Source organism: Oncorhynchus tshawytscha, linkage group LG10 (genome assembly GCF_018296145.1).
Source record: "Oncorhynchus tshawytscha isolate Ot180627B linkage group LG10, Otsh_v2.0, whole genome shotgun sequence".
Taxonomy (NCBI): domain Eukaryota; kingdom Metazoa; phylum Chordata; class Actinopteri; order Salmoniformes; family Salmonidae; genus Oncorhynchus; species Oncorhynchus tshawytscha.
Genome location: NC_056438.1, coordinates 50,693,855 through 50,718,677, shown reverse-complemented (window position 1 = coordinate 50,718,677; position 24,823 = coordinate 50,693,855). Strand labels below are relative to the sequence as shown.

Genomic DNA, 24,823 nt, shown 5'->3' with positions numbered 1-24,823 from the left:
GAGACGGAGAAACAGACAGAGAGACGGAGAAACAGACAGAGAGAGACGGAGAAACAGACAGAGAGACGGAGAAACAGACAGAGAGACGGAGAAACAGACAGAGAGAGACGGAGAAACAGACAGAGAGAGACGGAGAAACAGTCAGAGAGAGACGGAGAAACAGACAGACAGAGGCGGAGAAACAGACAGAGAGAGACGGAGGAACAGACAGAGAGATGGAGGAACAGACAGAGAGACGGAGAAACAGACAGAGAGAGACAGAGAAACAGTCAGAGAGAGACGGAGAAACAGACAGACAGAGGCGGAGAAACAGACAGAGAGAGACGGAGGAACAGACAGTGAGATGGAGGAACAGACAGAGAGACGGAGAAACAGACAGAGAGACGGAGAAACAGACAGAGAGAGACGGAGAAACAGACAGAGAGAGACGGAGAAACAGACAGACGGAGAAACAGACACACAGAGACGGAGAAACAGACAGAGAGACGGAGAAACAGACAGAGAGACGGAGAAACAGACAGAGAGAGACGGAGAAACAGACAGACAGAGGCGGAGAAACAGACAGAGAGAGACGGAGGAACAGACAGAGAGAGATGGAGAAACAGACAGACAGAGACGGAGAAACAGTCAGAGAGAGACGGAGAAACAGACAGACAGAGGCGGAGAAACAGACAGAGAGAGACGGAGAAACAGTCAGAGAGAGACGGAGAAACAGACAGACAGAGACGGAGAAACAGACAGAGAGAAGGAGAAACAGATAGAGAGACGGAGAAACAGACAGAGAGAGACGGAGAAACGAACAGACAGAGACGGAGAAACAGACAGAGACGGAGAAACAGACAGAGAGAGACGGTGAAACAGACAGAGAGAGAGACGGAGAAACAGACAGAGAGAGACGGAGAAACAGACAGACAGAGAAACAGACAGAGAGAGATGGAGAAACAGACAGAGAGATGGAGAAACAGACAGAGAGAGACGGTGAAACAGACAGAGAGAGACGGTGAAACAGACAGAGAGAGACGGAGAAACAGACAGAGAGAGACGGAGAAACAGACAGACAGAGAAGCAGACAGAGAGAGACGGAGAAACAGACAGAGAGAGACGGAGAAACAGACAGACAGATGGAGAAACAGACAGACAGAGACGGAGAAACAGACAGACAGAGACGGAGAAACAGATAGAGAGACAGAGAAACAGACAGACAGAGATGGAATAAAAGACAGAGAGAGAGACGGAGAAACAGACAGACAGAGACGGAGAAACAGACAGAGAGAGACGGTGAAACAGACAGAGAGACGGAGAAACAGACAGAGAGAGACGGAGAAACAGACAGACAGAGAAACAGACAGAGAGAGATGGAGAAACAGACAGAGAGAAGGAGAAACAGACAGAGACGGAGAAACAGACAGAGAGACGGAGAAACAGACAGACAGATGGAGAAACAGACAGACAGAGAGACGGAGAAGCAGACAGACAGAGATGGAGAAACAGACAGACAGAGACGGAGAAACAGATAGAGACACGGAGAAACAGACAGACAGAGACGGAATAAAAGACAGAGAGAGACGGAGAAACAGACAGACAGAGACGGAAAACGAACAGACAGAGACGGAGAAACAGACAGAGACGGAGAAACAGACAGAGAGACGGAGAAACAGACAGAGAGAGAAGGAGAAACAGACAGAGAGAGACGGAGAAACAGACAGACAGAGAAGGAGAAACAGACAGAGAGAGACGGAGAAACGGACAGAGAGACGGAGAAACGGACAGAGAGACGGAGAAACGGACAGAGAGACGGAGAAACAGACAGAGAGACGGAGAAACAGACAGAGAGAGACGGAGAAACAGACAGAGAGACGGAGAAACAGACAGAGAGACGGAGAAACAGACAGAGAGAGACGGAGAAACAGACAGAGAGAGACGGAGAAACAGTCAGAGAGAGACGGAGAAACAGACAGACAGAGGCGGAGAAACAGACAGAGAGAGACGGAGGAACAGACAGAGAGATGGAGGAACAGACAGAGAGACGGAGAAACAGACAGAGAGAGACAGAGAAACAGTCAGAGAGAGACGGAGAAACAGACAGACAGAGGCGGAGAAACAGACATAGAGAGACGGAGGAACAGACAGTGAGATGGAGGAACAGACAGAGAGACGGAGAAACAGACAGAGAGACGGAGAAACAGACAGAGAGAGACGGAGAAACAGACAGAGAGAGACGGAGAAACAGACAGACGGAGAAACAGACACACAGAGACGGAGAAACAGACAGAGAGACGGAGAAACAGACAGAGAGACGGAGAAACAGACAGAGAGAGACGGAGAAACAGACAGACAGAGGCGGAGAAACAGACAGAGAGAGACGGAGGAACAGACAGAGAGAGATGGAGAAACAGACAGACAGAGACGGAGAAACAGACAGAGACAGACAGAGATACAGACAGACAGAGACGGAGAAACAGACAGACAGAGACGGAGAAACAGACAGAGACGGAGAACAAGATAGAGAGACGGAGAAACAGACAGAGAGAGACGGAGAAACGAACAGACAGAGACGGAGAAACAGACAGAGACGGAGAAACAGACAGAGAGAGACGGTGAAACAGACAGAGAGAGACGGAGAAACAGACAGAGAGAGACGGAGAAACAGACAGACAGAGAAACAGACAGAGAGAGGGAGAAACAGACAGAGACGGAGAAACAGACAGAGAGAGACGGAGAAACAGTCAGAGAGAGACGGAGAAACAGACAGACAGAGGCGGAGAAACAGACAGAGAGAGACGGAGGAACAGACAGAGAGACGGAGAAACAGACAGAGAGACGGAGAAACAGACAGAGAGAGACGGATAAACAGACAGAGACAGACAGAGATACAGACAGACAGAGACGGAGAAACAGACAGACAGAGACGGAGAAACAGACAGAGACGGAGAACAAGATAGAGAGACGGAGAAACAGACAGAGAGAGACGGAGAAACGAACAGACAGAGACGGAGAAACAGACAGACAGAGAAACAGACAGAGAGACGGAGAAACAGACAGAGAGAGACGGAGAAACAGACAGAGAGACGGAGAAACAGACAGAGAGAGACGGAGAAACAGACAGACAGAGAAACAGACAGAGAGAGATGGAGAAACAGACAGAGAGATGGAGAAACAGACAGAGACGGAGAAACAGACAGAGAGACGGAGAAACAGACAGACAGAGACGGAGAAACAGACAGACAGAGACGGAGAAGCAGACAGACAGAGATGGAGAAACAGACAGACATTGACGGAGAAACAGATAGAGACACGGAGAAACAGACAGACAGAGACGGAATAAAAGACAGAGAGAGACGGAGAAACAGACAGACAGAGACGGAAAAACGAACAGACAGAGACGGAGAAACAGACAGAGAGACGGAGAAACAGACAGAGAGAGAAGGAGAAACAGACAGAGAGAGACGGAGAAACAGACAGACAGAGACGGAGAAACAGACAGAGAGACGGAGAAACGAACAGACAGAGAGAGACGGAGAAACAGACAGAGAGAGACGGAGAAACAGACAGACAGATGGAGAAACAGACAGACAGAGACGGAGAAACAGACAGACAGAGACGGAGAAACAGACAGAGAGAGACGGTGAAACAGACAGAGAGACGGAGAAACAGACAGACAGAGAAACAGACAGAGAGAGATGGAGAAACAGACAGAGAGATGGAGAAACAGACAGAGACGGAGAAACAGACAGAGAGACGGAGAAACAGACAGACAGATGGAGAAACAGACAGACAGAGAGACGGAGAAACAGACAGACAGAGACGGAGAAACAGACAGACAGAGACGGAGAAACAGACAGACAGAGATGGAATAAAAGACAGAGAGAGACGGAGAAACAGACAGACAGAGACGGAAAAACGAACAGACAGAGACGGAGAAACAGACAGAGAGACGGAGAAACAGACAGAGAGATGGAGAAACAGACAGAGAGAGAAGGAGAAACAGACAGAGAGAGACGGAGAAACAGACAGAGACGGAGAAACAGACAGAGAGACGGAGAAACGGACAGAGAGACGGAGAAACGGACAGAGAGACGGAGAAACGGACAGAGAGACGGAGAAACAGACAGAGAGACGGAGAAACAGACAGAGAGAGACGGAGAAACAGACAGAGAGACGGAGAAACAGACAGAGAGACGGAGAAACAGACAGACAGAGATGGAATAAAAGACAGAGAGAGACGGAGATACAGACAGACAGAGACGGAGAAACGAACAGACAGAGACGGAGAAACAGACAGAGAGACGGAGAAACAGACAGAGAGAGACGGAGAAACGAACAGACAGAGACGGAGAAACAGACAGAGAGAGACGGAGAAACAGACAGACAGAGACGGAGAAACAGACAGAGAGACGGAGAAACAGACAGACAGAGACGGAGAAACAGACAGAGAGAAGGAGAAACAGACAGAGAGAGACGGAGAAACAGACAGACAGAGAAGGAGAAACAGACAGACAGAGACGGAGAAACAGACAGAGAGAAGGAGAAACAGACAGAGAGAGACGGAGAAACAGACAGACAGAGAAGGAGAAACAGACAGAGAGACGGAGAAACAGACAGAGAGACGGAGAAACAGACAGAGAGAGACGGAGAAACAGACAGAGAGACGGAGAAACAGACAGAGAGAGACGGAGAAACAGACAGAGAGAGACGGAGAAACAGACAGACAGAGACGGAAAAACGAACAGACAGAGACTGAGAAACAGACAGAGAGACGGAGAAACAGACAGAGAGAGAAGGAGAAACAGACAGAGAGAGACGGAGAAACGAACAGACAGAGACGGAGAAACGAACAGACAGAGACGGAGAAACAGACAGAGAGAGACGGAGAAACAGACAGACAGAGACGGAGAAACAGACAGAGAGACGGAGAAACAGACAGACAGATGGAGAAACAGACAGACAGAGACGGAGAAACAGACAGACAGAGACGGAGAAACAGACAGACAGAGACGGAGAAACAGACAGAGAGATGGAGAAACAGACAGAGAGAGAAGGAGAAACAGACAGAGATAGACGGAGAAACAGACAGAGAGAGAAGGAGAAACAGACAGAGAGAGACGGAGAAACAGACAGACAGAGAGAAGGAGAAACAGACAGAGAGAGACGGAGAAACAGACAGAGAGACGGAGAAACAGACAGAGAGAGACGGAGAAACAGACAGAGAGATGGAGAAACAGACAGAGAGAGAAGGAGAAACAGACAGAGAGATGGAGAAACAGACAGAGAGATGGAGAAACAGACAGAGAGAGAAGGAGAAACAGACAGAGATAGACGGAGAAACAGACAGAGAGAGAAGGAGAAACAGACAGAGAGAGACGGAGAAACAGACAGACAGAGAGAAGGAGAAACAGACAGAGAGAGACGGAGAAACAGACAGAGAGAGACGGAGAAACAGACAGAGAGATGGAGAAACAGACAGAGAGAGACGGAGAAACAGACAGAGAGATGGAGAAACAGACAGAGAGAGAAGGAGAAACAGACAGAGATAGACGGAGAAACAGACAGAGAGAGAAGGAGAAACAGACAGAGAGAGACGGAGAAACAGACAGACAGAGAGAAGGAGAAACAGACAGAGAGAGACGGAGAAACAGACAGAGAGAGACGGAGAAACAGACAGAGAGAGAAGGAGAAACAGACAGAGATAGACGGAGAAACAGACAGAGAGACGGAGAAACAGACAGAGAGACGGAGAAACAGACAGAGAGACGGAGAAACAGACAGACAGAGACGGAGAAACAGACAGAGAGAGACGGAGAAACAGACAGAGAGAGACAAACACACACACACATAGACCTTTAAGAGCGAACGTCTATCCCAGCATGCATCATCACATCAATAAACATGGCCTTCGGACATGGCCCAGGCCATTATCGGTGTGTCACAGGCTACCTAACAGCGCACACTCACACACACACACACACACACACACACACACACACACACACACACACACACACACACACACACACACACACACACACACACACACACAGGGATGGAAGCCCACACACACAGATGATACACAAGCAGATGGATGTGCACACACACACACACACACACACACACACAGGCCCTGAGCATCCCCGTCCCTGTCAGACAATAAATGTCAAAACAGTGATCCGTGAATAGACGGATCACTGTTTTGACATCTAGGGAATGTGAACCAATCTCTTACAGATCTCACGGGTTGTCTCTCTAGCAGTATTCTTTTCTAACCTTTTTTATTTTAGAAATATGTATATGCGATCAATATAATTATGTTTGCAGATACTGAGACTTACAATATGCAACCTCAAAACTATTGACTATTTCAAAAAGAACAGTGTCCTCCTGTCCGTATTCCGAATATTCAGGGTTGTTGTGGCAGCTGCAAGCATCAGAAAGGTAAACAGTGCATTAAGCGAATGCACATGACATACCGAGGCAGACATGCAACACTGGTGTGTCTGCCGTCTGCCAGTCTAACACAACACTGGGATAAATCATCTGCCTTTCTGTTACTACTTTGCATTTTTGGTATAAAACATGCTCTGTCACCACCAATGTAGCCTACAATCCAACTTTATGTAGGAGTAAAAATCCCAGACAATATACCACATAAAAACTTCCCCACACCTCGTGCATAACACTTGAAGAGTTTCATTACCAAACGCTATATACATGTATCCACTTCCGAAATGTTGGTAAATTAGCTTTTGTTGTTTGAAGAAATAATGAAAGAGATTGGCAGTTTTTTTTTTACTATCTAATCATGGCATGGGGTTGTTCAATGACAGACATGTATTTGTCTCAACTCTATCTCTTGATGGTTTCATTTCAGAAAGACAAATGTTTTTCGGGCGAAATGCTAATCCGCCTCACTCTCAGTGAAAACAATTGTACTGCTAGGTTTTACACAGTCAAATGTGACAAATAAATACATTTTTGTAAAAAACTGTACAAAATATACATTTGTGACATCAATTGTATATATTTGTTTTCATTTAATGCAGTAATATGAGATCTGTTTGTAAAACATTTACATTTGACATTTTAGTCATTTAGCAGATGCTTATTCAGAGCGACTTACATTCGGTGCATTCGTCAGATGAGATGGCTAGGTGAGACAACCACATACTGTAATCACAGTCAAATATACAGGATACAAACATTCCATTCCAACTAAACAATGGATATATAGTGTTTTGCAACAAAAAAAACACATACTCACACACACCTAAAATCTTTTTTTTCAGATCTGAGAACAGTAATATTCTACAGACACATGAAGGTGGCGATATCCAATAATTTCTGATGAAAAAAACACAAATATGTCAAAATTGGTGGATATAGTGTTTTTGGAAATAAACTCTTCCCTTGTTTTCCAACATTCGCTGTTGCTTCCTAAAATAATGTCAGACAGTTGCGGTACAGGTGATTGTTGTTAGATGAAAAACACTGCTACTGTAGACTAGTTCCCTCTCCCACCTGTCAGGCACTTCTAATGGGACAAGAGGAGATGAGAGGAGGTGTGTGTGTGTGTGTGTGTGTGTGTGTGTGTGTGTGTGTGTGTGTGTGTGTGTGTGTGTGTGTGTGTGTGTGTGTGTGTGTGTGTGTGTGTGTGTGTGTGTGTGTGTGTGTGTGTGTATGTGAAACTCAAGCTCAGTCACCACCACTCAGCCCCGACAATTATATGTCTAGCGCAGATGACAGTGTATGGTTTCACCGTTCCCTGCACAGGTGAAAGATTGTAGGCCACAGGACCACATTTAAGGTGTCTGGAGACAATAGATGTCTGATACACAGACAGTCAAGGGCAATGGCAAGTGAATGTGGGTTGCCAAGGAAACCACAGGCTGCAGAGGGAACTAAATGTATCTAGCTAGCTACAGGTTTAATTTTGAATTGAGAACAAAAACAAAGTCATTCAGTATCACTATTTTTTTAATACATTTGGCTATTTTAGATGGAAAAATAGGCTGAAATGATAGTGATGCAGTAATTTAAATACTGGCTATACTGTAGATGTGAGACGTTTATCGAGCTTAACTTTTTATTGGTGAGGGAGGATATATTGTATGTATTCACACCTCTGAGTCAATACTTTGTAGAAGCACCTTTGACGGCGATAACAGCTTTGGGTATGTCTATCAGCTTTACACATCTGGATTTGGGGATTTTCTCCCATTCCTCCTATAAGAATCTCCAGCTCTGTTAAGTTAGATGGGAGCGGCGGGGTAAAAGCAATCTTCAAATCTTTCCACAGATTTTCAATGGGATTCAAGTCTGGGCTTTGGCTGGGCCCCTCAAGGACTTTCACATTCTTGTTCTGAAGCCATTTCAGCTTTGCTTTCGCTGTATGCTTGGGGTCATTGACCGGCTGGAACGTAAATCTTCACCCCCCTTACAGGTTATCATCAATGATTTGCCTGTATTTGGCTCCATTCGTTGTTCCCACTATCCTTACCAGTCTCCCAGTCCATGCCGCTGAAAAGCATCCCCATAGCATGATGCTGTCACCACCATGCTTCACGGTAGGGATGGTGTTAAACGGGTGATGAGCTGGGCCTGGTTTTCCCCAGATGTAGCGCTTCACATCCAAGCCGAGAGTAACATTTTTGTAACATCAGACCACAGAATCTTTATGATCTCAGAGTCTTTCACATGCATTTGTTTTGCGAAATCCAGGAGTGATGTTTGGGTAGTTCCATATTTTTTCAATTTCCCAATGATGGAGACCACTGTTTTCTTGGAAACTTTCAACACTATACATTGTTCTATACCCTTCCGCTGATATATCCCTCATCGCAATTCTATCTCGGCGCTCTACAGCCAGTTCCTTGGACTTCACGGTGTAGCTTCTGCTTAGACATGCACTGTCAACCGTGGGACCTAATATAGACAGGTGTGTTTCTTTCTAAACCATGTCCAAACAATTGAATTGGCCTCAGGTGGACTCCAGTCAAGTTGTAGTGACATCTCAAGAATGATCAAAGGAAATTGGATGCACCTGAGCTTAATTTGGAGTGTCATAGCAAAGAGGTGTTAATACTATACGTAAATGAGATATTTCTGTATTTAATTTTCAATAAAATAGCAAACATTTTTAAAAACATTTCTAAAAATATGTATGTGGACACATGCTCGTTGAACATCTCATTCCAAAATCATGGGCATTAATATGGGGTCCCTCATTTACTGCTATAATAGCCTCCAGTCTTCTAGGAAGGCTTTCCGCTCTCAGTCGGCGTTCCAATTCAACCCAAAGGTGTTCGATGGGGTTGAGGTCAGGCCTCTGTGCAGGCCAGTCAAGTTCTTCCATACCGATCTCGACAAACCATTTCTGTATGGACCTCGCTTTGTACACGGGGGGATTGTCATGCTGAAACAGGAAAGAGCCTTCCCCAAACTATTGCCACGAAGTTTGAAGCACTGAATCGTCTAGAAAATCATTGTATGCTGCAGCGTTAAAATTTCCCATCCTTGGAACTAAGGGGCCTAGTCCGAACCATGAAAAACAGCCACAGTCCATTATTCCTCCACAGAACTTTACAGTTTGCACTATGCATTCAGCCAGGTAGTGTTCTCCTGGCATCCACCAAACCCAGATTCGTCCGTCGGACTGCCCGATGGTGAAGCGTGATTCATCACTCCAGCGAATGTGTTTCCACTGCGCCAGAGTCCAATAGCGGCAAGATTTACACCACTCCAGCTAACTCTTGGCATTGCGCACGGTCATCTTAGGCTTGTGTGCGGCTGCTCAGCCATGGAAACCCATTTCATGAAGCTCCTGACGAACAATTCTTGTGCTGACGTTACTTTCAGAGGCAGTTTGGAACTCGGAAGTGAGTGATGCAACCGAGGACAGACCATTTTTACACACTACGTGCTTCAGCACTTAGTGGTCCCGTTCTGTGAGATTGTGTGGCCTACCAATTCGTGGCTGAGCCGTTGTTGCTCCTAGATGTTTTCACTTCACAATAACAGCACTTACAGTTTACTGGGGCAGTTCGAGCAGGGCGGACATTTTACGAACTGACTTGTTGGTGGCATCCTATGACGGTGCACCAGTCAGCAATGAGTGTGGCTGAAATAGCCGAATTCACTCATTTGAAGGGGTGTACACATACCATATACTGTAGTGTATGTCATAGCAATCTAGCATAGCAATCAGCCAATGACACAGTCAATGACATGGCACCATACCGTTGGTTGATGCATGCAATGGCTGAGCAGGGGAATGCGACCATGTTGTGGTGAGCTGATACGTAAAGTACCTACCTAGGCGTTGAAAGATCTGGCATGCATCAGCAACGCCTGGGCAGAAGAACATGCCCAATGGGAATTCCCCTGCTCAGATGATGCATCCATCAACCAATGGTTGCGCGCCACATCATGGACTGTGCCGTCGGGCACCAGATTTCTGTAATATATTATTGTGTTAGCTGATATGTAAAAATGATTTTCTAGGCTTTGTAAGATATGGCAATTGTCAGTAACACCTGGGCAAAGGAATCTGTAGCCTCCAGTATTTATGCTGCAGTAGTTTATGTGTCGGGGGCTAGGGTCAGTTTGTTATATCTGGAGCATTTCTCCTGTCTCAGCCTCCAGTATTTATGCTGCAGTAGTTTATGTGTCTGGGGCTAGGGTAAGTCTGTTATATCTGGAGTATTTCTCCTGTCTCAGCCTCCAGTATTTATGCTGCAGTAGTTTATGTGTCGGGGGCTAGGGTAAGTCTGTTATATCTGGAGTATTTCTCCTGTCTCAGCCTCCAGTATTTATGCTGCAGTAGTTTATGTGTCGGGGGGCTAGGGTAAGTCTGTTATATCTGGAGTATTTCTCCTGTCTCAGCCTCCAGTATTTATGCTGCAGTAGTTCATGTGTCGGGGGGCTAGGGTCAGTTTGTTATATCTGGAGTATTTCTCCTGTATGCTCTCTCTAATTCTCTCTTTCTCTCTTTCTTTCTTTCTTTCTTTCTTTCTTTCTTTCTTTCTTTCTTTCTTTCTTTCTTTCTTTCTTTCTTTCTCTCTCTCGGAGGACCTGAGCCCTAGGACCATGCCTCAGGACTACCTTGCATGATGGCTCCTTGCTGTCCCCAGTCCACCTGGCCGTGCTGCTGCTCTAGTTTCAACTGTTCTGCCTGCGGCTATGGAACCCCGACCTGTTCACCGGTTGTGCTACCTGTCCCAGACCTGCTGTTTTCAACTCTCTAGAGACAGCAGGAGCGGTAGAGATACTCTCAATGATCGGCTATGAAAAGCCAACTGACATTTACTCCTGAGGTGCTGACTTGTTGCATCCTCGACAACTACTTTTGATTTTTATTATTTTATCTTGCTGGTCATTTATGAACATTTGAACATCTTGGCCATGTTCTGTTATAATCACCACCCGGCACAGCCAGAAGAGGACTGGCCACCCCTCATAGCCTGGTTCCTCTTTAGATTTCTTCCTAGGTTTTGGCCTTTCTAGGGAGTTTTTCCTAGCCACCGTGCTTCTACACCTGCATTGCTTGCTGTTGGGGGTTTTAGGCTGGGTTTCTGTACAGCACTTTGATATATCAGCTGATGTAAGAAGGGCTATACAAATACATTTGATTTGATTTGATTAGTGAATGAGTTGCAAAGATCTGACCATCTGTGTTCAGACATAGACTGAGCAGTAGGACCCCATACTGTAAGTTATTTTATATATAAAAGCCTCCTTCATTTTCCATTCTGTAAACCCCAATTAACTATGTAAGCGACCAATACAATTAGATTTTATTTGAAAGTAAGGATGAGGGGCCGAAATGTGCTGGGTTTATCAACAAAGCAGCATCTTTATCACCTTTACTGCCCTCCAAGAGTTGCTCCTCAGTTTGCTCCTCAATTTGGTTGGAGAGCGAGGTAATGGCCATGTTCCCTTCCCTTTGCAGTGATTGCAAAAATAAATGGTAATGTTGTGCAGTTTTTTTCTGCTTAAGTGTTGATACAGTGTGTTTGACATGCTTTGCATTTGATGGAAAATTTGAATTGATGCCATGCACATTCTCTGTGAGTCATGTGTCCAAAGAGGGAAATACCAGTCCCTTGATTTTTTTCACCTGCCTGCCTGTAAAAGGAAAACATTTATGTTGGTAATGGTTGACAGTTACTCAAAATGGATTTAAGTTTTCAAGTGATATACAGTATGTGTATTGCTGTTGTTGTTTTCTTTTGTTTTCTTTGTTCTTGTCTTGCTTCAGTAACAAATCTCACCAGACTGGGTCTGCTGGATGGTCGGGATTTCTCCCTAAGGATTAGCCCTCTGACTCCTTGACCTGTAACTCTGCAGTGAGATCACCAAGATGATAGGAGAGTATAGGACAATTTGGGAGATTTTTTTTTTTTAACTATGTGTTGTTATTCTCTTTGACATTTGTGTTAGAAATTTGTATTAAGAATATTGGTAGTAGTAATAATTAGTCATACAGTAAATCATTTGTCTGGATTTCCTGAATCATAAATGCCCTAAACTAAACTGTTGTTCTGGTCTGTCCTCTCTCAAGGTTATGGCGAAGGTGACCACAGATGGTATCTAGATGCACGGAAGGGATAATTTGACCAAGAACAGTGTGAACCTCAACCCCCCCTAACCAGCTGAAATAATGGTGACAATGGCGTTCATTATGGTCCTTCACCACTTCTACCGTGAGACCTGAGTCCAAGCCAGCAACCTGTACACAGCATCCAGTCAACACTATCAACTGCCTTTGCTCTCAGGAGTGCGACATGAGGAGTGAGCATGGAGAAAGATCCATCCAAACACGCTGGTGTACTGGTAGGAAAATGGACAAAGACATAATGGACTGTAAAGGACAGTGGCTGCTAAAGTGAGAGACATTACCAGGGGTCATCCACTTTGAACATGTGCCATTGGGAGGATGAACTGAAATGCCAAAAGGATGAGTGCCGGAAGGGAGGTGGGTGGTCAACCGTGCCCGTAATTGATTGAGGCATATCCAAAATGGTTTATTTGGGGTATCAGGTTGATTGTGGAGGTCTGAACACTGCAAAGTTTATAGTAATTTAGACTAAGAATGCATTGAGATACCAATCTGTCATTACCACAAATGGGGCACGTGATGGGAAAGGTTTTCCAGTTCTGTGTTCCAGTCCAACATCGCCCATCGTAGTCAGGGACTACCAGCACAAGTGTTGTTGAGCACGGGGTGTTTTATATGTATAGGAAGTAGTGGCAAGAGAACTGTTGAAGATACACAGGGTGTAACGATAGAAAGGTCTACGTGTCTTAGAACCACTGATCATAGCACAAGGTGTTATTGTAGGCATTTAGAATCGTTGAAGATGCACATGGGCAAATGCCTCCATAGACAAATGCCTGTATGGAAAAATGTGCTCCTCGCAGTATATCAATGTGGTTTTTCATGTAACCTGGGGCACGATCATTTAAGATGTCAAACATATGATTAAGTTTAAGTTTACTCTTGGGATTTTACAAGACATAACACTAGCTCTGGTATTGTGACTGTGTTGGTTATAGACCATATCAATGTGGTTTTTCATGTAACCTAGAGCACGATCATTTAAGATGTCAAACATATGATTAAGTTTAAGTTGGTCCACTCTGGACTCCAAAGGCAACAAGCCCACCTCCCGGAACTCCTGCACCCCCATGTGGGTACTAGGGGGGACATTCAGCATATACCTGATAACATTATTTTGCATGACCTGCATTCTCCAGTTCAGCTTTTTTGATAGCCTACTATACCAAGCTGAGCAGGCATAATCAAAATGACACTGAATCAATGTTGAGACAAGCAGTTTCTTAACTTTAATGTTAAAATATCTGGTGTTACGATATAAAATGTCAATTTGTTTGCCATTTTAGAAAGAATTTTAGCAGCAATCAGGTCTCCAGAAAGGGATTGATCTAGGGACACACCAATATAAGATCCACTTGTTTTAGATTCAATCTTCTTGTCCTCACAGTTTACCATTATCTTATCAGCCCTAAGCAATCTACATTTTCTTCCAAACAAAATCGATTCAGTTTTTCTCAAATGTAGTGACAATTTGTTGTCAGACAACCAATCTCTAACAAAATGCATATCCTTACTCAGGGTCTCCTCTATGTAAACTGTATCCTTCCCTGATACCTGTATGGCTGAATCATCAGCATAAAGCAGGAGTTTTCCCTTTACTGTATCTGGCATATCATTAACGTATATAAGAAATAAGAGAGGTCCTAAAACGGATCCCTGCGGTACTCCACGGGCTATTTCCTTGGCCTCTGACAGAACATCACCAACATTAAATACTTCTGTTCTGTTAGTCAGATAAGACCCAAACCAATTCACTGCTACATAATTTAGATCCATACGTTTCAGTTTCATCAGGAGAATTTCATGGTTCACAGTGTCAAAAGCTTTATGCAAGTCTAACATGACCATAACTGTATAGTTCCCCTTCTCACTTTCCTGCTTAATGTGGTCAAAAAGGTGGATAAGGCAGTGGAATGAGCTGTTCTAAAGCCAGATTGTAGTTCATGAAGAAGTTTGTGCTCAAAAAAGTATCCCTCAAATTGATTAAAAACTCATCTCTCAACCACTTTGGAGATTGTGCTGAGGATTGACACAGGTCTGTAGTTTCCTACATTGGTTTTTACTGCTTAGCATCAAGTAATATTGCTGAAAATAAATAGTGATTTATTTAAGATTGACTTCAGGTGTCCCTGTGTAGAATTTCCACGACAATATTCTAGATAAATATTTAGATAAATATTTAAATAATAGAGTTACATTTGGACTTTTTGTTTGGCCTTAACGAGGTGCGACAGCTTGTTTGGTGGGTTCCATGGGGACTGTCAGTGAAAGGATCGTCCGTCTACCTTCCCTCTTCAGCTCTTTGAGTGTACCCTTCACACACACACACAGTTGTTAGCTTTTGGATTTGATTACCTGGGTAAAACACCTCACGGTTAGCCTCTCCCAGTCAAAGGTTTGCCTGTGAGAGGAACTAGAGGAAACTAGAGGCTTTGAGGTAATGGTTCCCTCCACTACAGTGAGGCCTGCTGCTGGGGGCTACCTGGTGTGATGTGTGCTACCTGAGTCAAAATGTGACACCATGCCCCCTGTGTTACAACACCAACATGGCGAAAGCTGCTGAGCTGCCTTGTTAAACATCAACTACCGTCGATCTGCTCCCTCCAAACTGTTTCTCTTCACACACACACACACACACACACACACACACACACACACACACACACACACACACACACACACACACACACACACACACACACACACACACACACCTCATAGTTAGTATTTGTATCAACTGGATGCTGCCTGTGTTTTATGACCACGGACCAATGCTGCATACTCACCTAGCTGCTATTACAGAGGGCCAAGTATGGGATGCTTGGCTTTCTATGCCCACGGGGGTGGAAAGAGTCCTGAAATATCCTACTCAATTAGAAGTAGGCTACTTTTACTTGAATTAATTTGTACTCACATAGACGTAAAACTAATGGTGTAAAAAAAACAGAATCAAGTAAAAGTAAAAAGTAACTCATTTACAAGTGCACAGAGTAAAAGTTATTGACAAATTTTTCGAATAGAAACACTGACCTTGATCATTAGCTAATTTCACAGAGGTTACCTGAACATTGTTACACATGATGTTCTCCATGCATTACATTGATAAAGAATGAGAGGAAATGAATGTACAGTAGGAGCAGTTCATCTATTTTATGAGTTGCAACAAAAAAATACTATAACGATTTGTCAAAGGTCATGGGTTAGAGGTCACAATGATGAGGAGTGACGTATCGCTTGTGAAACCCAAATGTCACCTGCCTATTATGTAAATTGTGTTTTGATCTATAATCAGCGAGAGCTGGTAAAGATAAGTAGGCCACAACCTGAGGCTGACTAGTCAATGGTGTTCTCCTAAATACATCATGGAATTAATGACATAGGCCCTTCTGTACAGTAACATATGTATCACATTCAACAGCTTTGTGACTGAATTCAACTGATAATCTTTTGTGTTTGTGTTCAAATAGCAATGCGTGTTGTCCAGCAGGCAAAAGTGGGTATGGGAAGTCCCAATGACATCATTTTCCAATTGTGCCCATTGAGATATGATGTGTATCTTTCTGCTTTCTCTCTCTAACCCTCAGCGTGAGGAGAGCATGCCCAAGCTGGTGGAGCTGTATCAATACCCAGGGTTCAGAGACGACATGCCAGTGCCCCTGTCACACAGCATCGCCTTCTCTACCATCGTCATCCACGTAGTGAGGGCACAGCCACAACTCACCCACAAGATACAGCACTGCCCCGTCTGTCAGGAAGCTCCTCATAATCAAATATGACTTCCTGAATTTAAGCAGTTTGAGTCTTTTCTGCTCTATCCAACATGTCTGCTTTTGTGAGACAATTGTGGAGTGTTGAATCTGAAACATGAGTTTGATACTCAGGCTATATAGCTCTTTAACATTCATTTTTAATGTTCAATATTCCTCAGTGGATTTTGAACCAATTTGAACCCTTTCCTGTAGCCTAGGTACAAGGTAATGTTCCAAAGTATCCCGTTTCTATCATGGAGGAGACTTTCTTTGATTTTTACTTGTTGGACACGACTGTAAAAACACCAGCAAATCATCTCCAAGTGATTTGAATTTTGGAAATCTGTTCCAAAGTATTCCTACGCATAATAGAGAGATATGTGATTATAATGTTTTTAAATTATTGTGTTTTATTTGAATTTTACCCCCTTTTCATGGTATCCAATTGTTAGTAGTTACTATCTTGTCTCATTGCTACAACTCCCATACGGGCTCGGGAGAGGTGAAGGTCGAAAGCCATGTGTCCTCCGAAACACAACCCAGCCAAGCCGCACTGCTTCTTAACACAGCGCGCATCCAACCCGGAAGCCAGCCTCAGGAAACACCATGCACCAAGCACCTGGTGACCTTGGTTAGCACGCACTGCACCCAACCCGCCACAGGAGTTGCTAGTGCACGATGAGACAAGGATATCCCTACCGGCCAAGCCCTCCCTAACCCGGACGACGCTAGGCCAATTGTGCGTCGCCCCATGGGCCTCCCGGTCGCGGCCGGCTGCGACATAGCCTGGGCGCGAACCCAGGGTCTCTGGTGGCAGCCCTAGACCACTGCGCCACCCGGGAGGCCCCTGATTGTTTTTTTTTGTCAACTATCATATCTGTGTGGAAAAATATCCTCTCAAGATTTTAGTAAATCGGTCCGCTGCTGAATCTAGTTGATGATCCCTGCAGTGCAGTCTACTGACGTGGAACCTGTAGTTGTTCCTCTCCTGTGTACAATGATAAGGAATAATCCCGCACACAACATTCAGTATTGTACGATTCAACTGAGCACAGTGTTTTTTATGTTTACAGTTGAGTTACTTAGCAGATGCTCTTTTCCAGAGAAACTAGTGTTGCCTTGCTCAAGGACACACATCAACAGATTTTTCACCTAGTCAGGGATTCAAACCAGCAACCTTCCGGTTAGTGGCCCAATGCTCATAACCACTAGGATACCTGTGGCCTATATGATCAAACCATTTTCCATATTGATATCATACAGTATATTATAACATCATATTCTAAATAGTAGTATTTCCTCGAGGAGTTCCCCAGTACCCTGGTCCAGACGGTGTACAGCAGCTTCTGCGGGTGATTCCCCCAGTCCTGCAGCACCATCCGCAGTGACGCCTTCCTCATCCCGGTGTGCTTCACTGCCTCCCAGTGGGCAGGAGGTGACGCTGCACACCCTCACTGAGAATTAGACAAACAGAAATGACAGCAGTTACAGATCATAACAGCCAGAGAGAAAGGGAAGCTTGCCACTTCCATGGAGGAGTAATCAGTACATTTTCTCATGGAATACCATTAAAGGAATGGTTTACCTTTTTGGTCTTTCTCTTTCTTTCTCTCTCTTTATCACACCAGGTATCTGTCCAGCCCCCGATGTCTTTGAGTAGTGGGACTTTGAGACTCTGGAGCTAGAGGAGGCCACTAATGTAGATGTTGTGGCTGGGAATGAGAGGAATGAGGAAGAGTGAGGGAGAACCCAGTGAGATGCCCACACACACACACACACACACACACGCAGAAAATGAGCACTGCCACCGGGGACCAGCCTATTCGAGGGGCTGATTCTTCCACAGGCTCCTCAAATGTTGCTGTTAGGTACCCACCAACAACTTGAGACCCAGACACACACACACACACACACACACACACACACACTGGCTCAAACACAGGAGACAGGAATATGATGGATTATAACAGGTTTTGTAATTAAGTTGCTGTAGCCTGCAGAAACATGCATGGCTGCCTTCCATGACAGGCATGTGACAGACACACACACATCCCAGTGGTAATGTCACCCGATGAATAACCAATGGGTGTATGAGCTGGGACTGTGAGCATCACCGCGCAGGCAACACTGTTACAGACACGTGCGCAGTCACACACAAACAGACACACACACACACACACACACAGACACTCACCTTTCTCTTTTTTTCATACCTCTCTCATTCCCACTGTTTCTCCCCCTTCCCCTCCAGTCCCATGTAATGTACTGGGGGGAGGAGTAACGTGTAAGGCAACAGTCCTCTGGGGCAGTAATTACATGTCTCTCTCTCTCTCACGTCCTCCCTCTCCCCCCTCCCCTCTCTTTCCCTGTGTGAAGGCTCCTGTTTTTAGCCATTCTTGGACCTTCATATGCATACATGACATCACGGTCAGTGTTCCTTCCTTGAGGGACATTCTGATCCAGGCCCAGGAACGTTCTGTGACCCAACCCAAGGAACTGGAGGACCATGTGGGGCAATTAATCCCAGGACCTCTACCCTCTCTGCCAGAGGAAGCTGGACGAGCGCTACAAAAACTTCAGGTACAGTTAACATTCCCAACACTACAGTGACATACATCTCACAAGGCCTTCTGACTGAGAGCTGTAGTAGGATGGACTACAGTACCCATCAGGCTCTGTGTAACATATCCGGTGTTATGTTAGTAAAGGTGTTTCTGAAGTAAACATAATGGTATCTCTCCTTTTCAATATGAGAACAACGTTGATAATAAAACCATTTTTTATGTTGTATCTGTTCATGTCCTGTATTTATGACGCTCCATTCTCCCTCTGACTCAGGAAACAGAAAAATGATTATGTGCCGTCTACTGGTCTCGGAGACCATTGTAAGTTCTACATGACTGTCCTGTAAGACCTCACTAGTGTCATATTAAAGGTGGTACTGTTGTGTTGTGCTACAGAATGTATGGCTTCATCCGATCTATATGGATTTCAGTAAAGGGCGGCAGTGACCTTACTACTGTAGAAAGAATGTAGCCATGCTACCTATAAAACAGCTTCAAGTAGCTGCAAGCCCCATTATTGACAGTTATGTCATTCTTATTGTAGAATGAAGAGGACACCATGACTCGCTCTGAGGTCATCCACGCCTTTGAAATGGCTGTGTCTGGACTGGACAAAGTCACCCCTCACCCCCCAGTCTGACCCCTGACCCCCACGGTGTGTCTCTCAAACCTGAACATGAACCCTTACTACACTCATGTTGGTAATGCATTAAAAAAAAGTGCTTCACATGGATTGGCTTTGATTGTATTTGGCTCTTCAAGGTACACTCTGTCTGTGCAGGGATGCTGTAATGAACTAAAGCAGCCACAAGGTGGAGGTATATACAAGCCTAAAAGCATCAGTGTCGTAGTGGTTGACTGAGTTATCTTTTACACTAGGACTGAAACAGTTTAAAGCCTAGGACCCAATATGATGGAAGTTTTGGACAGAGATCTTGGCTTGATGATAGACAAGATTTAATTGACCTCCCAGATGATACAACTCAAGGTCGACAGCATTGCTTTTGGAAACGAGAACAGAGATAGCGCTGTAGATTTATTACATGAAACAGATGATCAAATGATGACTCATGGTTAGGAAACAGGACAGAGAGATGAATTACTGAGTAAAACTACATCTTTGACAAAGAAAACAAATTAGGCTATTTTCATTCTCTGACGCCGCCAGTTTAAGCTGAGGGCTGAATCAACAACACAACTTAAACTGACCTGTGTCATCTAGAAAGAGAGAGAGAGAGAGAGAGAGTGTGTGTGTGTGTATGTGTGACAGACAGATAGACAGACCAAATGACCTACAGATGGCCATTGGAATTCCCTAAATGTAATTTATAAACATGTGTTGTTGTAAAAAAAAACATCTATCACATGACATATTAACGGAGAAATATCACACTTCCGAGCCAAGAGACACAGTGCTGTGAGTCCACAGGCCCTTTAAGGAGATTTAGTTGAACCAAACTGCTTCCTTTGGCCCTATCTCTTGATTCTGAAGTGAATGTTTAAAAGGGGATTTCTGAGTCAGTTATGAATCTGTGGCATTACAGTTCAAGGCTGTTATCTCTGTAACCCTCTCTCAAAGACAGATGCGAATGAAGGACTGAAACAATAAATTGAGCTCATAACCGTATCAAACACTGGGCCTGTAACATTCTCAGAGTAGGAGTGCTGATCTAAGACCAGTTTCCCCCATGATTTCAAAAAGCACAACTAATCCTAGATCAGATGATTGGAGATTTATCATCTGATATACAGTAGGTCACAGCTGTAGCCACACCCCCACACACCTGTTGCGAAACGCAATGAACTGCAATGATGATTATAATGGAACAGTGTCCTTCTGAGTAGAGGGACAGAAAGAGACACATAGTTTGTTCATACGTGGACACAGCATCTTGAAACTCCCCTGTAAGACTAAAGTACTTACCTTGCTTTGAAAAGTACAGTACTTGAAGCCTACGCAAATCACTGACCTCGTTAACTTTAAAAAGGCTAAATAAAAAATACAAACAAAAAGAACAATAATAAACCTGTTTTTCTGTAACATCACTTATATACAGTGGGGAGAACAAGGATTTGATACACTGCCGATTTTGTAGGTTTTCCTACTTACAAAGCATGTAGAGGTCTGTAATTTTGATCATAGGAACACTTCTACTGTGAGAGACGGAATCTAAAAACAAAAATCCAGAAAATCACATGTATGATTTTTAAGTAATTAATTTGCATTTTATTTCATGACATAAGTATTTGATCACCTACCAACCAGTAAGAATTCCGGCTCTCACAGACCTGTTAGTTTTTCTTTAAGAAGCCCTCCTGTTCTCCACTCATTACCTGTATTAACTGCACCTGTTTGAACTCGTTACCTGTATAAAAGACACCTGTCCACACACTCAATCAAACAGACTCCAACCTCTCCACAATGGCCAAGACCAGAGAGCTGTGTAAGGACATCAGGGATAAATTGTAGACCTGCACAAGGCTGGGATGGTGAGAAGGCAACAACTGTTGGCGCAATTATTAGAAAAAGGAAGAAGTTCAAGATGACGGTCAATCACCCTCGGTCTGGGGCTCCATGCAAGATCTCACCTCGTGGGGCATCAATGATCATGAGGGATCAGCCCAGAACTACACGGCAGGACCTGGTCAATGACCTGAAGAGAGCTGGGACCACAGTCTCAAAGAAAACCATTAGTAACACACTACACCGTCATGGATTAAAATCCTGCAGCGCACGCAAGGTCCCCCTGCTCAAGCCAGCGCATGTCCAGGCCTGTCTGAAGTTTGCCAATGACCATCTGGATGATCCAGAGGAGGAATGGGAGAAGGTCATGTGGTCTGATGAGACAAAAATATAGCTTTTTGGTCTAAACTCCACTCGCCGTGTTTGGAGGAAGAAGAAGGATGAGTACAACACCATCCCAACCGTGAAGCGTGGAGGTGGAAATATCATTCTATGGGGATGCTTTTCTGCAAAGGGGACAGGACGACTGCACCGTATTGAGGGGAGGATGGATGGGGCCATGTATCGCGAGATCTTGGCCAACAACCTCCTTCCCTCAGTAAGAGCATTGAAGATGGGTCGTGGCTGGGTCTTCCAGCATGACAACGACCTGAAACACACAGCCAGGGTAACTAAGGAGTGGCTCCGTAAGAAGCATCTCAAGGTCCTGGAGTGGCCTAGCCAGTCTCCAGACCTGAACCCAATAGAAAATCTTTGGAGGGAGCTGAATGTCCGTATTGCCCAGCGACAGCCCCGAAACCTCAACGATCTGGAGAAGGTCTGTATGGAGGAGTGGGCCAAAATCCCTGCTGCAGTGTGTGCAAACCTGGTCAAGAACTACAGGAAACGTATGACCTCTGTAATTGCAAACAAATGTTTCTGTACCAAATATTAAGTTCTGCTTTTCTAAGGTACCAAATACTTATGTCATGCAATAAAATGCAAATGAATTACTTAAAAATGTGATTTTCTGGATTTTTGTTTTAGATTCCGTCTCTCACAGTTGAAGTGTACCTATGATTAAAAAAATTACAGACCTCTACATGCTTTGTAAGTAGGAAAACCTGCAAAATCATCAGTGTATCAAATACTTGTTCTCCCCACTGTAGCTCCTTTAATAGGGTAGAATCCTTCATCCTCTTGTGCACTTGTATAATCCAATCTTCAAGTTCCGGTACGTGTCTATCAGAGCACGACTAGGGTCCAGTTGTGAGTTAGAGAGGGCTAGTGAGAGAGTTTAGTCGGGTAGTGTGTGTTCGTGAATGCACACTCCTGTCTGAATGTCCAATCATCCTAATACGCGGTCAGTAATCAATACAGCTGGACAGAATTAGTAGGAAGGTATTATTATCAGTACCTGAATATCTTTACATCTAATGAAGCTGCAGTTGATCATGTTTTGTAGCAGAATGTGGTTTGAGCCGACATGCATTCCTGTCAAATAATCTCTCCAGGCTTTAGAGGATTCAGCTTGATCCTGTCATGAGTGATTCTTGTCTCGGGTTTGCAAATGCTGGTAACTTTCCCTAAATTCGCTGGTTCTCCAGAAATCCTGGTTGGAAGACTCCGGATGTCCTGCTTATTCCCGGGGAATCTTCCAAAACTCGATTTCTGGAAAAACCTAAGAACGTTTGGAAAGTTACAACGTTGCAACCCTACGTCTTGTCTAGCACCTACCTGTGGACAGAAGAGTGGATATTACTCTTTCCCTTGGGCCTGGCCAGGGTCACGCAGAGGTTGTCTCATCTGTCTGGGAGAAAAATAACCAAAGGGTATGGCGCTGGTGTGGTAAGTCTCTGTGTAATGGTTTTCGAAGTCTTTATTTATACCACAGAATGAGGCTATCAACTGGTGTCTGGCTCGTTCAAATTCCTTTGGTGTTGTGACATCAAACAATGTCTCTCTTTGCTGTGAGCAATGGATCTGTCCTGGCATCTGTCCTGGGATCTGTCCTGGGAGGGACTGATATCTTCTCACTAGCAGATAGAGAGCTGGTTAGGTTACATTCAGACACTTGTTCATCAAACTTTCTAAAGAGTCCAAATGCTCATGAACCTGTATCTAAGCTCTTCAATGTTCCACTGAGTAACAGCACACGTTTTTGTATTCTCCTGGGTTCCCAGAGGAACACAGAGAATACATTTTCTATGAACTAGAACTTGTTAGTCTCTCAGAGCATCATCGACTAGTAAAATGTGCTAAAACTTCCCTTGGGGATGAACGGAAAGCGAGTGGCTTGACTGGCCACTTAAGTGTCCATCCACACAGATAAGACAAACCACTTAGCACACAGTGTAGCTACCGGCAAGTCCCTGTTCACCAGATAGACCTTAAAGCAGATGTCATCTCTGACATCATCCACTGAGCGGATGCGTGTGTTGACGTGTGTTGTTCCTGTCTCTCTCGCTGTTCCCACTGGGCAAAGGGGGTTGAATCAATGTTGTTTCTACGTCATTTCAACCCATACAACCTGTGATGACATTGAATAAACTTGGAAAACTGATTAGATTTGCAAAAAGCCATCAACGTAAGGGCATATCGCATTTTTTCCACCCAACTTTGAACCTAAATCCAAAGACATGGTGACTTTTTTTGGTTGATTTCACGTTAAATTCACGTTAGTTGACAACTCAACCAAATGTATAGCAAAACTAGACGTTGAACTGTTCTTCCCCTCTCTCCCTCTCTGGTCGCTTGTCTTTGTGGTGGCGAGGGCTGTCTGGGATGTCCCGTGGAGCTCTACTGTTTGTGTTATATCTCTCTCATTCTCTCTCTCTCTCTCTCTCTTACATCCAAGTAAACACACGTCTGTAACCTTACTGTGGATATCAAAATATGTCATAGGTGAGGACTGTGGTGCTATTAAAATGGCAAAGTGCATTTCACATTCAATCAGACTGTATGGGTTTTATTAGTTCACCATCGCAAGGCAGTGAAACGTACACTGCGTTCCAACCCAGTTTACTGTCAACACGGTGTATAGTAGCTGTATTGTAATGATAATGGAAACTGTTCACTGACATGTGATGAGTCGCTGACAGAACAGACAGATTGGAAAAGGACTTAAGGATTCCTGTTACAGGCTAAATGATCTGCAGTGCTCATCCCAGTCTGATAGGAGATGGGGATGTACACTGAACAAAAATATAAACACAACATGCAAGAATTTGAAAGATTTTACTAAGTTACAGTTCATATAAGGAAATCGGTCAATTGAAATAAATGAATTAGGCCCTAATCTATGGATTTCACATGACTGGGAATACAGATATGCATCTGTTGGTTACAGATACCTTTAAAAAAAAAGTAGGGTTGTGGATGAGAAAACCAGTGTATCTGGTGTGACCACTATTTGCCTCGTGCAGCGCGACACATCTCCTTCGCATAGAGTTGAACA

General features: G+C 44.4%; 1 long non-coding RNA gene across 1 annotated transcript; it reads right to left on the bottom strand.

The window, feature by feature from the left end:
• Window positions 1-17,144: 17,144 nt before the first annotated feature.
• Window positions 17,145-23,223, bottom strand: LOC112236616. The gene is made up of 3 exons (XR_002951251.2): window positions 23,104-23,223; window positions 17,945-18,071; window positions 17,145-17,813 (listed from the first exon to the last, which is right to left on the bottom strand). It is a non-coding gene; the product is annotated as an uncharacterized LOC112236616 (long non-coding RNA).
• Between the last annotated feature and the right edge of the window lie 1,600 nt (window positions 23,224-24,823).